Raw genomic sequence first — 16,550 nt, forward strand, 5'->3', positions numbered from 1 at the left:
TGACTGTAAAATATTTGGTTAAGATGAGCCAGCAGCTGAGGAATCAAAACAGAAATCTAAGGGGGTCATTCCGAGTTGTTCGCTCGTTATTTTTTTCTCGCAATGGAGCGATTAGTCACTAATGCGCATGCGCAATGTCCGCAGTGCGACTGCGCCAAGTAAATTTGCTATGCAGTTAGGTATTTTACTCACGGCATTACGAGGTTTTTTCTTCGTTCTGGTGATCATAATGTGATTGACAGGAAGTGGGTGTTTCTGGGCGGAAACAGGCCATTTTATGGGAGTGTGTGAAAAAACGCAACCGTTTCTGGGAAAAACGCGGGAGTGGCTGGAGAAACGGAGGAGTGTCTGGGCGAACGCTGGGTGTGTTTGTGACGTCAAACCAGGAACGAAACTGACTGAACTGATCGCAGATGCCGAGTAAGTCTGGAGCTACTCAGAAACTGCTAAGAAGTGTCTATTCGCAATTCTGCTAATCTTTCGTTCGCAATTTTGATAAGCTAAGATTCACTCCCAGTAGGCGGCGGCTTAGCGTGTGCAAAGCTGCTAAAAGCAGCTTGCGAGCGAACAACTCGGAATGACCCCCTAAAGCTGGTGATTCCTGACCTGCCAAACAGTAATTGTCATGACATTGAACCTGGGGATTATGTAATGATTTGAAATTTTCTACGCTCAGGTTGCCTCATTGACAGGTGGGAAGGACCGTACCAAGTCTTACTAACCAGCACGACAGCATTAAAGGTTGCCGAAAGAGAGACTTGGGTTCACTCGTCCCACTGTAAGAAGGTCGCTGACCCAGAGAGAACCCGTGACAAAGAGCAGAGTTTAGAGAACATCGTATCACTGGAGTGTTTGTTCCGGGAAGGTTGAGAGGCAGGACTGTTGAGACGGCACCTGAGCGCAGAGAACAACAAGACCAGAGGCGGTTGTCGCACCAGTTTTTCTTTTTTATTATTTTCTCCATCTCCCACTACCCTCCTTCTCTCCTTCCCTTTCTCCCCCTCCTTGTTTCCTTTCTCTTCCCTTAACAAGATGGACTTACCCCAAGAGACTGCGTTCCGGGTTTTCCTGTTAACCCTGTTGTTGACCAGAACAGTCTGTTTCTGTGAGGGTCCCAGAGAGGTCGAGAAAGGATCTGGAATGGGTTCTGATGGCGAGGATGGATTTGTAGAATTCCAAGAGCAACACATCACTCGAGCAAAGGCGAGTATCAGAAAACGATCTGGTAGTCAGGGAGCTCGGAGGCACTGTGAAGGGTTGTTGGCTGAGGAAAATTGCATTTGTAGGAATTGTGAGAAGATAGTTGAGGATGGGTGCATCCAGAGATGTCAGTCCAGCCTTAATATCAACATAGTGATTACCACTCACTAGTGGGTAAGGTCTTAAACCAGACAGAATGCTGGGTGTGCTCACAAGTACCTCAAGGTCAGAGCAAGTCAGGATTAGTACCGTACCCTTTAGCAATAGATGAGGTACTCGAATTACGGGGTGGGAGACCGGTGGACAAGAAATCTAATATTTCTAGGCCCCCTAGTTTGAAGCTCCACCAGTATCATGTAGATAGATCCTTAGTGTGTTTCAACATCTCGAATTACCGAAAACCAGGAAATTGGGAGGTGACATGGAATAACCAGACCATAGCCTTTTAGCACAGAGCTGATAGGATACCCATAGACTCTGAACTTGTACGCCAAATAGCCAACAGTAGAAGGTATTTTCGGTATAGGTATACTCGAGGAAGCAAGACCATGTGGGTTGGAGAAGTATCACCAGGGTACTGTGCTCATATCATCCAGCCTGATACCTGTACTGAGCAGATGGGAGAACTAGGGATTGGGTTTTTCACTTGGAAAGTTTGTAATATGGTAATGTCATATTCTGTCCCCTATGTTCTCCCCGATGATGCCTATTTCATATGTGGGAGGAAGGCGTATAAGTGGCTTGCCCCAAACTCAGAGTGATTGTGTTATGTTGGAAGAGTGTTGCCAGAAGTCATGACCATAACCCATGATAAGATGAAAGACGTTCACTGCAGTGCTCAGGCTCCTTATACTCATACTCACTATGAACACATCGTCAAGAGACACCTCATAGAGAGGACAGAGCACGTAGCCTCTGATTTGATCCACGAATCCACCGGGATTCAATTCCTTCTCACATTAGACATCACCCGTACTGCCAGAGGAATTATAAATTATAGGTATATCCATGCGCTAGCGAACTTGATAGATAATATCACTGAGATGTATGACGACACCTTCAGGTATACGGGTAGGGAGTTGCAAGCTTACAAGACAGAACTGATCCAGCATAGGATGGTCCTCAATTATATCACAGCCGTGACGGGTGGGTACTGTGTCACTTTGGCAACTCAATATGGTGTGAAGTGCTGCACGTATATTACAAACAGCACTGACGACCCCACAGAGATTATCGATCAAAAGATGGATGATATATTGCAGTTGAAGTGGGAGTTCCGGAGGAGACACAACCTTACCCTGACCGCTGTGGGTAATGAACTGACCGGCTGGGTCTCATGGTTGAACCCACGAAATTGGTTCTCAGGGTTAGGAGAGTGGGCTCAAAATGTTATTATGAGTGTGGGAAAGTTTCTCCTTTGTATCCTGGGAGTCGTCATAATTATTGGCTTGATATTTAGGTGTGTTCGAATTCTAACGCGGCGCAAGCACGGCACAAAATTGATGAGTTTAAGGAGCGGGGGCATTGTTACAGCAGCAGATTTAATTTACGACCCATCCATAGAGACAGTGTTATGATAAGACATGATTGCAAATGAATTCCATGGCCTGTTTCTTTCACCCGTTTTTCCTTTGTCTCCCCCTCCGCCCAGATACACCGATCCGGAAAAGACATCGACTATACCCAAGAATGATTACGAAAATGTTATGTGAATGTATTTTAGATATGTGTCTTATCTTCATCTCTACAACCTTCAGTTAATGACACACATAGTCGATAGGTGATATCCACATATACTAGCACTCACATATGTTCCCCCTCCATGTATCATCAACTAAATGTGCACCCCATTTGTTGGTACAAGAAGCCGGAAAGAGCTCGGTAGTGTTTGTTGGCCCACTTACAGGCCCTTAATACAGGATAAGAAGGATTTAATGTGTACTTCGCAATACCTCGAAGCTTATCTAGAACATATATGGCACGATGATACATGCCCCTCAGACATGGATTCATACATACATGCTTTTTACTATCCCAATAGGTCATACATTTCCCGCCTACAACTCTCCTCCTACCATCCAATCGTTTGTAGATATTGTATTGATATTTTTCTGTTTAGTGATTAGATAAGTGGCAGTTATTGTTGACTGCCAAAGGGTGGACTGTCAAAGTCGAAAAATATTACAGAACACGCAGCACGTATAAAATGCACACACATGCCCACTGCGCGTGCACTTGTTCCGTCGTGCGTGCACATATCCGCAATTTGCGTATGGTCACTCCCGCGGTCCTGCGCGTGGTATGGGTATTTACGGCGGAGTTTGTGAACGCATGGAGGGCTATCAAAACATTACATATTTAATCCAAATAGTGCACATTGTACACATAGTCCCCCTGCACCACATCAGCAAGTATCAACAGTTTAAATGATTCCAGAACAAAGGGATTCACCTTTGCATGATAGGAGGGGACAGACTAAGGTTATAAGGTGGTGTCTGGTATCCAGCTGTAGGGTATTTTAAGGGTAACATTCCGGTGTTGGTTTGCGGAAGATCGCATGTTCCTGTGGATAGTTATGTGCAGAAGCAGAATATAGATATAAACTGTATTTACTGTATATTATGCATGCGGCGGGAATCCAGAGGAGACCACCCACAAGAGCAGTTGAAAAAGACATCGCCCACCTTTTCAAATCAACCTATGACCTCTCCTGTACTGTAAAGATGCATCCCTGTGTCCAATGGACAAAGGGATTACAGTATCCATTGTATTGCTTTTGGAAGACTTGTATAAATAAAGCCTGCTGCAGCCCGGCCAGGCACAAGACTCTTAACGTTATCTACCTGATAGCGGAGGACCGGACCGGGAGGCGCATGCGAATATTCTCACGTATGTACATTGACTGTAGCCATTTACTCTGTTGTATTGTAGTGCATAAATTTGTATTGTTAAACCCCCTTTCAGAAATATTACTCTGTGGTGTCGGAACCCAGTGATTAACTACAAATCGGTGTTGTGTCCTCTTTTCCCTGCTAGGGTTTAAAGTGTATTACATTGCCTAACTGTATAAGGTTTTAAAGTGTATTAATTGAGTGTGTACGCGCTGCGTGTACTTTGTACCCCCAGAGCGGCGTTAGTACGCAGAGTCCGTACACGGGGGGTCATTCCGAGTCGTTCGCTCGGTAATTTTTTTCGCATCGCAGCGTTTTTCTGCTTAGTACGCATGCGCAATGTTCGCACTGCGACTGCGCCAAGTATTTTTGCTATGAAGATAGTTTTTTTACTCACGGCTTTTTCTTCGCTCCGGCGATCGTAATGTGATTGACAGGAAATGGGTGTTACTGGGCGGAAACACTGCGTTTTATGGGCGTGTGGATAAAAACGCTACCGTTTCCGGAAAAAACGCGGGAGTGGCTGGAGAAACGGGGGAGTGTCTGGGCGAACGCTGGGTGTGTTTGTGACGTCAAACCAGGAACGACAAGCACTGAAGTGATCGCAGATGCCGAGTAAGTCTGAAGCTACTCTGAAACTGCTAAGTAGTTTGTAATCGCAATATTGCGAATACATCGTTCGCAATTTTAAGAAGCTAAGATTCACTCCCAGTAGGCGGAGGCTTAGCGTGTGTAACTCTGCTAAAATCGCCTTGCGAGCGAACAACTCGGAATGAGGGCCACGGTACGGGACTCATTACGCAAATAGCGTAAAAGGTACGTAGAGCGCATATTACGTTTAGCGGCCGTAGCGGCTTCATGGTAAAAGTGTGTTTAAAGGTATAAGCTTTATGGTTTAAGATAATATCGACATTATCAGCGCTAAAATGCCTAAAGACGGCACTGATCCTGACTGGAGAACCAGATACCAGAAGAAAAAGTTCAAGAAACTGAAAGCTATCCACTTGACTTCAAGTTCCAGAACTTGTCTTCAGCACAGTTACCTACCCTCCCTCATTCTGCAGGACACTCCCTGAAATAGCCGCAATCTCCCTCACTCCCTGAATAGACTAGCAATCTCCCTGATTGCACCTTATCCCCATTATATAGTTGTTACATTCTTGGGGTAAAAAAAGAAATCAGAGATACATACATTCAAATGGGATCATCAGTTAAATTTCCCTGCATTGGTTATAAAGTACAAGAGGGGGTCATTCCGAGTTGTTCGCTCGGTAAAAATCTTCGCATCGCAGCGATTTTCCGCTTAATGCGCATGCGCAATGTCCGCACTGCGACTGCACCAAGTAAATTTGCTATGCACTTAGGAATTTTACTCACGGCATTTTCATCATTCTGGCGATCGTAATGTGATTGACAGGAAATGGGTGTTACTGGGCGGAAACAGGCCGTTTTATGAGCGTGTGGGAAAAAAGCTACCGTTTCCGGAAAAAACGCAGGAGTGGCTGGAGAAACGGAGGAGTGTCTGGGCGAACGCTGGGTGTGTTTGTGACGTCAAACCAGGAACGACAAGCAGTGAAATGATCGCAGATGCCGAGTAAGTCTGGAGCTACTCAGAAACTGATAAGAGGTGTGTAATCGCAATATTGCGAATACATCGTTCGCAATTTTAAGATGCTAAGATTCACTCCCAGTAGGCGGCGGCTTAGCATGAGCAAATCTGCTAAAATCCACTTGCGAGCGAACAACTCGGAATGACCCCCAATGATCCCTATGGCTACATGCATATTAAATAAGGTTTCTCGTGGCCACTTACAGTATATGGAAGCTCTTCTAAAACACAATACACAAACAAATCCTGAAAAATATCAGTGTCTTTTCTTCAACAAGTAGATATTACAAACGCTGGGACTCATTTACATTTGGATGTAAGTAATTTTCATGACACGCCCCTCAGTTATAGCAGTGCTCGTCCGCGCTGATAGGTGTTACATTCACAATCTCCCTGAAATGCTTTTTCAAAAGTAGGCAAGTATGGTCTTCAGTCCATCCAGCAGCACCTGAGATACAGTAACACTGAGTAGTAGCCAGACATAGCACTTATGCTATGATGTATTTTAATTAGAGATGTGCACCGGACATTTTTCAGGTTTTGTGTTTTGGTTCTGGATTCTGTTCTGCGGCCGTGTTTTGGATTCTGACGCATTTTGGCAAAACCTCCCTTAAATTTTTTTGTCGGATTCGGGTGGTTTTTTTTCTTTTCAAAAACCCCTCAAAAACAGCTTAAATCATAGAATTTGGGGGTAATTTTGATCCCATAGTATTATTAACCTCAATACCCCATAATTTCCACTAATTTCCAGTCTATTCTGAACACCTCACACCTCACAATATTATTTTTAGTCCTAAAATTTGCACCGAGGTCACTGGATGACCCAAGTGGCCGGCACAAACACCTGGCCCATCTAGGAGTGGCACTGCAGTGTCAGACAGGATGGCACTTAAAAAAATTGGCCCCAAACATCACATGATGCAAAGATAAATAAATAAAAAAAAAGAGGTGCAAGATGGAATTGTCCTTAGGCAGTGGCGTAACTAGAAATTTTTCTCCCCCAAGCCAAAAAATTCTTTGGCGCCCCCCCCCCCCCCCGCCGCATAATTGGGAGCAAGAAAGGGATAAATATGCGCGCGCCGAAGGCGCGCTGCAAAAAAAGGGGCGTGGTTTTGTTGGAATGGGCGTGGTTTCTCATAAAGGGGCGTGGTATTGCAGGAAAAGACTACCTTATACCCCAGTTTTGCAACCTGCACGCCCAGACGTTAGCCACCACAGGAAAGAAAAATAATCCTGATTCATGCCCCTTACATTATTTGTCATTTTTCCTCCTTATAGTAATGCCCAGTATACATTATGCCACATACTGCAATGGCCCTTAGACATTATTCCACACACAATAATGCACATGACACATTATGCCACACACCATAATGCCCCCGACACATTATGCCACACACCGTAATGCCCCCGACACATTATGCCACACACCGTAATGCCTGTGACACATTATGCCACACACCGTAATGCCCCCGACACATTATGACAGGAATCGCAATGCCCGTTATACATTATGCTATACACTGCAATGCCCGATACATTATAGCACATACAATGCCTGTGACACATTATGACACACACCGCAATGACCTTGAGACATTATACCACAATGCCCGTGATATAGTATACCATACACCGTAATGCCTGTGACACATACCGCAATGCCCTGCCCGTTATACCCTATGCCACACACCGCAATGCCCGTTATGTATTATGCCACACTGCAATGACCCTGAGACATTATACCACATACCACAATGCCCGTGATATAGTATACCACACACCGTAATGCCTGACACATTATGACACACACCGCAATGTCCGTGATACATTATGCCACACACTGCAATGACCCTGAGACATTATACCACATATCACAATGCCCGCGATATAGTATACCATACACCGTAATGCCTGTGACACATTATGACACACACCGCAATGTCCGTGATATATTATGCCACACACCGTAATGCCCATTACACATTAAGTCCTACAGTAAGGCTTCTAATTACTTTTCAATTACCTTCTCGTTGTCAGGGGTTTCATGCACTGGGTGTCATGCTCGTTGCCAGGTGTTTCATGCACTGGGTGTCATGCTCGTTGTCAGGTGTTTCATGCACTGGGTGTCATGCTCGTTGCTAGGAGGTAGTCCTTGTTGCTAGGGCTGTGCTCCCAGTGCCACATATGACCCCAGTGCCAGATATTCCCCCACGGTGCCAGGTACTCACATGCCCCCGGTGCCAAATATAGCCCCCCCATGTGCCAGGTACACATATACCCCCCCCCCAGTGCCACATATGCCCCCAGTGCCAGATATTCCCCCCCAGTGCCACATATGCCCCCAGTGCCAGATATTCCCCCCGTGCCAGATATGCCGCCAGTGCCATATATTCCCCCCCAGTGCCACATATGCCCCCAGTGCCAGATATTCCCCCAGTGCCAGATATCCCCCCTAGTGCCAGACATCCCCCCCCAGTGCCAGACATCCCCCCCAGTGCCATATATGCCCCAGTGCCAGACATCCTCCCCCCAGTGCATTATATGCCCCAGTGCCAGACATCCCCCCCAGTGCCATATATGCCCCAGTGCCAGACATCCCCCCCCAGTGCCAGATATCCCCCCCCAAGTGCCATATATGCCCCAGTGCCAGATATCCCCCCCAGTGCCAGACATCTCCCCCCCAGTGCCATATATGCCCCAGTGCCAGACATCCCCCCCCAGTGCCAGATATCCCCCCCAGTGCCAGACATCCCCCCCCCAGTGCCATATATGCCCCAGTGCCAGACATCCTCCCCCCAGTGCATTATATGCCCCAGTGCCAGACATCCCCCCCCAGTGCATTATATGCCCCAGTGCCAGACATCCCCCCCCAGTGCCAGATATCCCCCCCCCAGTGCCATATATGCCCCAGTGCCAGATATCCCCCCCAGTGCCAGACATCTCCCCCCAGTGCCATATATGCCCCAGTGCCAGACATCCCCCCCCCCAGTGCCAGATATCCCCCCCAGTGCCAGACATCCCCCCCCAGTGCCATATATGCCCCAGTGCCAGACATCCCCCCCCCAGTGCCATATATGCCCCAGTGCCAGACATCCCCCCCCCAGTGCCATATATGCCCCAGTGCCAGATATCCCCCCTAGTGCCAGACATCCCCCCCCCAGTGCCAGATATCCCCCCCAGTGCCAGACATCCCCCCCCCCAGTGCCATATATGCCCCAGTGCCAGATATCCCCCCTAGTGCCAGACATCTCCCCCCCAGTGCCATATATGCCCCAGTGCCAGACATCACCCCCCCAGTGCCATATATGCCCCAGTGCCAGATATCCCCCCTAGTGCCAGACATCTCCCCCCCAGTGCCATATATGCCCCAGTGCCAGACATCCCCCCCCCCAGTGCCATATATGCCCCAGTGCCAGATATCCCCCCTAGTGCCAGACATCTCCCCCCCAGTGCCATATATGCCCCAGTGCCAGACACCCCCAGTGCCAGATATTCCCCCCAGTGCCGCCGTCGCCGCTTATTGGAGGGACACGGAGGGCGCACAGATCGCCTCTCCTGTGTCCCTCCTGCTGCATCATCTCCGGCGGCCGCGGGTCTAATAGGGGGAAGTGCCGTCCGTGAGCCAATTAGAGCTCACGGACGGCACTTCCCCCTATTAGACCCGCGGCCGCCGGAGATGATGCAGCAGGAGGGACACAGGAGAGGCACACGCTGTGCCGTCCGTTTCCCTCCAACAAGCGGCGGCGGGAAGGAGAAAGCAGACTGACATGCGGGCGCTCGTCCGCATGTCAGTCTGCTGTAATCAGTGGCGCCCCCGCAGCCCCTCGCCCCCAAGCCACCGCGAGGACTGCGGGGGCAGTAGTTACGCCACTGTCCTTAGGCCCTCACACCCCACCCTTATGTTGTATAAACAGGACACTGTTAAGCACTTTAACAAACCCATCATTTCAGTGACAGGGTCTGCCACACGACTGTGGCTGAAATGACTGGTTGGTTTGTGCCCCCACCAAAAAAGAAGCAATCAATCTCTTCTTGCACAAACTGGCTCTACAGAAGCAAGATGTCCACCTCCTCCTCATCGTCCGATTCCTCACCCCTTTCACTGTGTACATCCCCCTCCTCACAGAATATTAATTCGTCCCCACTGGAATCCACCATCACAGGTCCCTGTATACTTTCTGGAGGCAATTGCTGGTAAATGTCTCCACGGAGGAATTGATTATAATTCATTTTGATGAACATCATCTTCTCCACATTTTCTGTAAGTAACCTCCTACGCCGATCGCTGACAAGGTTACCGGCTGCACTAAACACTCTTTCGGAGTACACACTGGAGGGGAGGCAACTTAGGTAAAATAAAGCAAGTTTGTGCAAGGGCCTCCAAATTGCCTCTTTTTCCTGCCAGTATACGTGCGGACTGTCTGACATGCCTACTTGGATGCTGTCACTCATATAATCCTCCGCCATTCTTCCAATGGTGACAGAATCATACGCAGTGACAGTAGACGACATGTCAGTAATCGTTGGAAGGTCCTTCAGTCCGGACCAGATGTCAGCTATCGCTCCTGACTGCCCTGCATCACCGCCAGTGGGTGGTTTTGGAAATTTTATCCTTTTCCTGGCAGCTCCAGTGGCGGGAGAAAATGAAGGAGGACCTGTTGGCGGGTCACGTTCCGCTTGACTTGACAATTGTCTCACCAGCAGGTCTTTGAACATCTGCAGACTTGTGTCTGCCGGAAAGACAGATACAACGTAGGCTTTGAACCTAGGATCGAGCAGGGTGGCCAAAATGTAGTGCTCTGATTTCAACAGATTGACAAACCGTGAATCCTGGTTAAGCGAATGAAGGGCTCCATCCACAAGTCCCGCATGCCTAGTAGAATCGCTCCGTTTTAGCTCCTCCTTCAATCTCTCCAGCTGCTTCTGCAAAAGCCTGATGAGAGGAATGACCTGACTCAGGCTGGCAGTGTCTGAACTGACTTCACGTGTGGCAAGTTCAAAGGGTTGCAGAACCTTGCACAACGTTGAAATAATTCTCCACTGCGCTTGAGTCAGGTGCATTCCCCCTCCTTTGCCTATATCGTAGGTAGCTGTATAGGCTTGAATGGCCTTTTGCTGCTCCTCCATCCTCTGAAGCATATAGAGGGTTGAATTCCACCTTGTTACCACCTCTTGCTTCAGCTGATGGCAGGGCATGTTCAGGAGTGTTTGCTGGTGCTCCAGTCTTTGGCACGCGGTGGCTGAATGCCGAAAGGGGCCGGCAATTCTTCGGGCCACCGACAGCATCTCTTGCACGCCCCTGTCGTTTTTTTTTTAATTCTGCACCACCAAATTCATTGTATGTGTAAAACATGGGACGTGCTGAAATTTGCCCACATGTAATGCACGCACAATATTGGTGGCGTTGTCCGATGTCACAAATCCCCAGGAGAGTCCAATTGGGGTAAGCCAATCTGCGATGATGTTCCTCAGTTTCTGTAAGCCTGCCTAGGAACGAGTTGGCGTATGCGAGATGCTGCTACTGGTGCCGCCGCTGCTGTTGTTGCTGCGGGAGGCAATACATCTACCCAGTGGGCTGTCACAGTCATATAGTCCTTAGTCTGCTCTGCTCCACTTGTCCACATGTCCGTGGTTAAGTGGACATTGGGTACAACTGCATTTTTTAAGACACTGATGACCCTTTTTCTGACGTCTGTGTACATTCTCGGTATCGCCTGCCTAGAGAAGTGGAACCTAGATGGTATTTGATACTGGGGACACACTACCTCAAGCAATTCTCTAAGTCCCTGTGAACTAACGGCGGATACCGGATGCACGTCTAACACCAACATAGTTGTCAAGGCATGAGTTATCCGCTTTGCAACAGGATGACTGCTGTGATATTTCATCTTCCTCGCAAAGGACTGTTGGACAGTCAATTGCTTACTGGAAGTAGTACAAGTGGTCTTCCGACTTCCCCTCTGGGATGACGATCGACTCCCAGCAGCAACAACAGCAGCGCCAGCAGCAGTAGGCGTTAGACTCAAGGATCCATCGGAGGAATCCCAGTTAGGAAAGGACTCGTCAGACTTGCCAGTGACATGGCCTACAGGACTATTGGCGTTCCTGTCTAAGGAGGAAATTGACACTGAGGGAGTTGGTGGTGTGGTTTGCAGGAGCTTGGGTACAAGAGGAAGAAGGGATTTAGTTGTCACTGTCAGTGGACTGCTTCCGCTGTCACCCAAAGTTTTTGAACTTGTCAATGACTTCTGATGAATGCGCTCCAGGTGACGTATAAGGGAGGATGTTCCTAGGTGGTTAACGTCCTTAACCTTACTTATTACAGATTGACAAAGGCAACACACGGCTTGACACCAGTTGTCCGCATTTTTGTTGAAATAATTCCACACCGAAGAGGTGATTTTTTTTTTGTATTTTGACCAGGCATGTCAATGCCCTTATTCATCCCACGGACAACAGGTATCTCCCCGGGTGCCTCACTTAAACAAACCACCTCTCCATCAGAATCCTCTTGGTCAATTTCCTCCTCAGCGCCAGCAACACCCATATCCTCATCCTGGTGTACTTCAACTGTGACATCTTCAATATGAAGATCAGGAACTGGATGTGGGTGCTCCTTCCAGCACTTGCAGGGGGCGTGCAAATGGTGGAAGGCGCCACCTCTTCCCGTCCAGTGTTGGGAAGGTCAGGCATCGCAACCGACACAATTGGACTCTCCTTGGGGATTTGTGATTTAGAAGAATGCACAGTTCTTTGCTGTGCTTTTGCCAGCTTAAGTCTTTTCATTTTTCTAGCGGGAGGATGAGTGCTTCCATCCTCATGTGAAGCTGACCCACTAGTCATGACGAACATAGGAGAGGGCTTTAGCCGTTCCTTGTTACTCCGAGTCGTAAATGGCATATTGGCAAGTTTACGCTTCTCCTAAGACGCTTTTAATTTAGATTTTTGGGTCATTTTACTGAACTTTTTTTTATTTTTATTTTACATGCTCTCTACTATGACATTGGGCATCGGCCTTGGCAGACGACGTTGATGGCATTTCATCGTCTCTGCCATGACTAGTGGCAGCAGCTTCAGCACTAGGTGGAAGTGGATCTTGATCTTTCCCTATTTTACCGTCCACATTTTTGTTTTCCATTTTTTAATGTGTGGAATTATATGCCAGTAAATATCTGGAATTAGACGGCAGTAATGTCTGGAATTAGATACCACTAGATAGATACCAGATACCACTGTGACTGGAATGATGATGACCTGTGCACAGTGACAGGACACTACCACAGCACCCTACAGCAGCAAGATGCAGCACAAGACACTGGACTTTTAGTCACCACAATGCAGCACTGATAATAATGAGCACAGATACACTGTGCACTGTTCAGGATAATAGAACTGACACTGGGCAGCGAGAACAGCACTGGACTACTGTACTGTACTACCATATACTGGTCAGTGGTCAACAGAATGCAGCACTGATAATAATGAGCACAGATACACTGTGCACTGTTCAGGATAATAGAACTGAGTGACACTGGGCAGCGAGAACAGCACTGGACTACTGTACTGTACTACCATATACTGGTCAGTGGTCAACCGAATGCAGCACTGATAATAATGAGCACAGATACACTGTGCACTGTTCAGGATAATAGAACTGAGTGACACTGGGCAGCGAGAACAGCACTGGACTACTGTACTGTACTACCATATACTGGTCAGTGGTCACCACAATGCAGCAATGATAATATAATGAGCACAGATACAGAGACTATTCAGGATAATAGAACTGACAATGGGCAGCAAAATACAGCAATGGACTACTGTACTGTACTGTACTACTATATACTGGTCAGTGGTCCCCACAATGCAGCAATGATAATATAATGAGCACAGATACAGAGACTATTCAGGATAATAGAACTGACAATGGGCAGCAAAATACAGCAATGGACTACTGTACTGTACTGTACTACTATATACTGGTCAGTGGTCCCCACAATGCAGCAATGATAATATAATGAGCACAGATACTGAGCACTATTCAGGATAATAGAACTGACAATGGGCAGCAAAATACAGCACTGGACTACTGTACTGTACTACTATATACTGGTCACCACAATGCAGCACTGATACTGAGCACAGATATTGAGCTGAGATTTGCTGATATTGGGCTATTCGGGCAGAGAACGTAGCCACGTCCTCTCTCTATCTCGACAATGCATGAGTAAAAATGGCGGCGACGCGCGGCTCTTTATATGGAATCCGAATCTCGCGACAATCCGACAGCGGGATGATGACGTTTTCCCCCGTTCGGGTTTTGCGTGTAAGGCGGGAAGATCCGAGGCTGCCTCGGGCCCGTGTAAACCACGTGAAGTTCGAGGGGGTTTGGTTCTCGACGAACCGAACCCACTCATCTCTAATTTGAATTAGAAAAACTAAAAACTTAAGTAGGGCTTTTTGGGGGGCTTTTTTTTAGGAATGGTTTGGGCTTGTTTTTTAGTCATCAGTTGCTTGTATTTCATTTAGTTGGCAACACTGACTGAGAGCCACATTGGCAGAAGTGAGGGTCCCGTGGCTGAGTGACCTGCACTCACTGTGAGGTCTCCTCAGTCATTCACTGTCGTACTGTGTACAAATCGGGTCTGGGACTCCAGGTCGACAACAAAAAGGTCGACACACCTTAGGTCGACGCCAATTGATCGACACACCTTAGGTCGACATTGACAAAAGGTCGACATGGACAAAAGGTCGACAGGAACAAGGTCGACATGGAAAAAGGTCGACATGAGTTTTTTTGGTGTCGTTTTCTTCGTAGAGTGACCGGGAACCCCAATTAGTGCACCGCGTCCCCTCGCATGGCTCGCTTCGCTCGCCATGCTTCGGGCATGGTGCCTTCGCTCCGCTCCGCTCGGCACAGATTACCGTTCCAATCGTAGTCCACATGGATCGTTAAGTATGAAAAAGTTCCAAAAAATAAAAAAATTGTGAAAAACTCATGTCGACCTTTTTCCATGTCGACCTTGTTCCTGTCGACCTTTTGTCCATGTCGACCTAATGTGTGTCGACCAATTGGCGTCGACCTAAGGTGTGTCGGCCTTTTTGTTGTCGACCTGGAGTCCGGATACCGTACAAATCACAGTCCTCCAGGACATCATATGGGGCATAGCATACATGACTATAATTCAGGGTCATGGGGCCATTGTTTGTGTATAACCAGTAAGTTATACAGTGTAAATGATGCTGGGTAGCACTGAACAGCAGATTCAGTATTCAGCCCTTCAGGAAGGCGCTCCTATCCCACGTTGTATGGTATGCATAGTGTACGTTAATAAATATGGTTATCTTAGTAGGAACAATGTTCATCTGGTGTTATGGAGCAATATACACTGTATACAATACAGTTATTCAATGTGAGACCATTCCACTGGTGTATTTATAATGGGTGCGGTGCAGACAGGCCCCTTGAGTGCCCACACCGCGCATCCTGCACCCATTATTTATAATACCCTCTGGGGTCCCGTGGTGAAGCAGCAGCGCTGCAGAAATCGCTGGGAAAATGGCGCAGCGCCATTTTCAGAGTCACGCATGCACATTAAAACATCACTGGCAGTAAAGCATCACTGGCAAAATGGCAGCCGAACATGCGCTGTAGACTCCCAGAGCTAAATGCTGCCGCCGGCTAGAGGGGAGGGGCCCAGACGGTCCCTGCACACGGGCCTCCTCCTCTCTAGAAATGCCCCTGGACCATTAATTTTCTATGAACCAGTTTTTCATTATTATTGGTCCTTTATTTTGCTATCAGTATATTTTAGGCAGAGGGTTTAAAATGATAGAGGTAAAAATCTATATAAAAATATCCTAAATTCTGCATTTCAAGCATTCAGGGTAAAATATCCTATACAAGATTTGATGAGAAAATAAGGTTTTACAAGACCAATTGGAGTATGACTGACGTCTGCGTGTGACAGGGAGAATCAGGACAAAACCACCCGGTCTGTCTAAACATCTCTAAAACCTTTATCACACTCACAAATATTAAACCAACTAAAGGTCAAATGCAATAGCCTGAGGTCTGCAGGAGCCAGGGCAAATCAGACAAGATAGTCACTACACACACCAAGCCACCATAATGCTGCACCCACCAGTGTGTATACATGTGTACTTTATAATCTGTCATGTCTCACATAGATAGTAAAGTGTGTTATAGGGAGAAATAGGGGTATATTCAATTAGGATCGAAAACTTCCGTCTGTCGAAAAGACGGCAGTTTTTCGACTTTTTAAGGTCGAATAGTGATTCGACCTATTCAGTCCCAGCAGTTTTTATTCGACAAGACGTGGAAATCGACTTGTCGAATAGTATGTGAATCGGCGGTATAGCTGCCGACTCACGTACTTTTGAGTGAAACTGGACCAAATTCGATAGGATTCGGCCCCGTTTCCGATCATCTCAGTCGGACATAAAAAAATGTCAGACTGAGATGTGGGACCCAGAGGAGGAGAGGGGGGACAGCCGCAGGGAGACGGGGGACTGCCGCGGGGATCAGCGCTACAGCACTGCAGCAGGATGTCACACAGCCGCGCCGCTCACGGCAGCGTCCACCCGGCTCCAGCAAGTGAGGTAACGCTTGCTGGAGCCGGGTGGACACTGCCGTGAGGTCGGGCGGCTGTGTGACATCCTCCTGCAGCGCTACTGTAACACTGCTCTCAACGTCTGCCCGCGGCTATCCCCACGGCTCCATCCCCCCCCCCCCCTCCTCCTCTGGGTCCCTCATCTCAATTCGACTTTGTAAAAGTCGAATTGAGATGAGATTGAATAGGGGTTGTCGGAATGCATGTCGGAAT

Source organism: Pseudophryne corroboree, chromosome 7 (genome assembly GCF_028390025.1).
Source record: "Pseudophryne corroboree isolate aPseCor3 chromosome 7, aPseCor3.hap2, whole genome shotgun sequence".
Lineage (NCBI taxonomy): Eukaryota > Metazoa > Chordata > Amphibia > Anura > Myobatrachidae > Pseudophryne > Pseudophryne corroboree.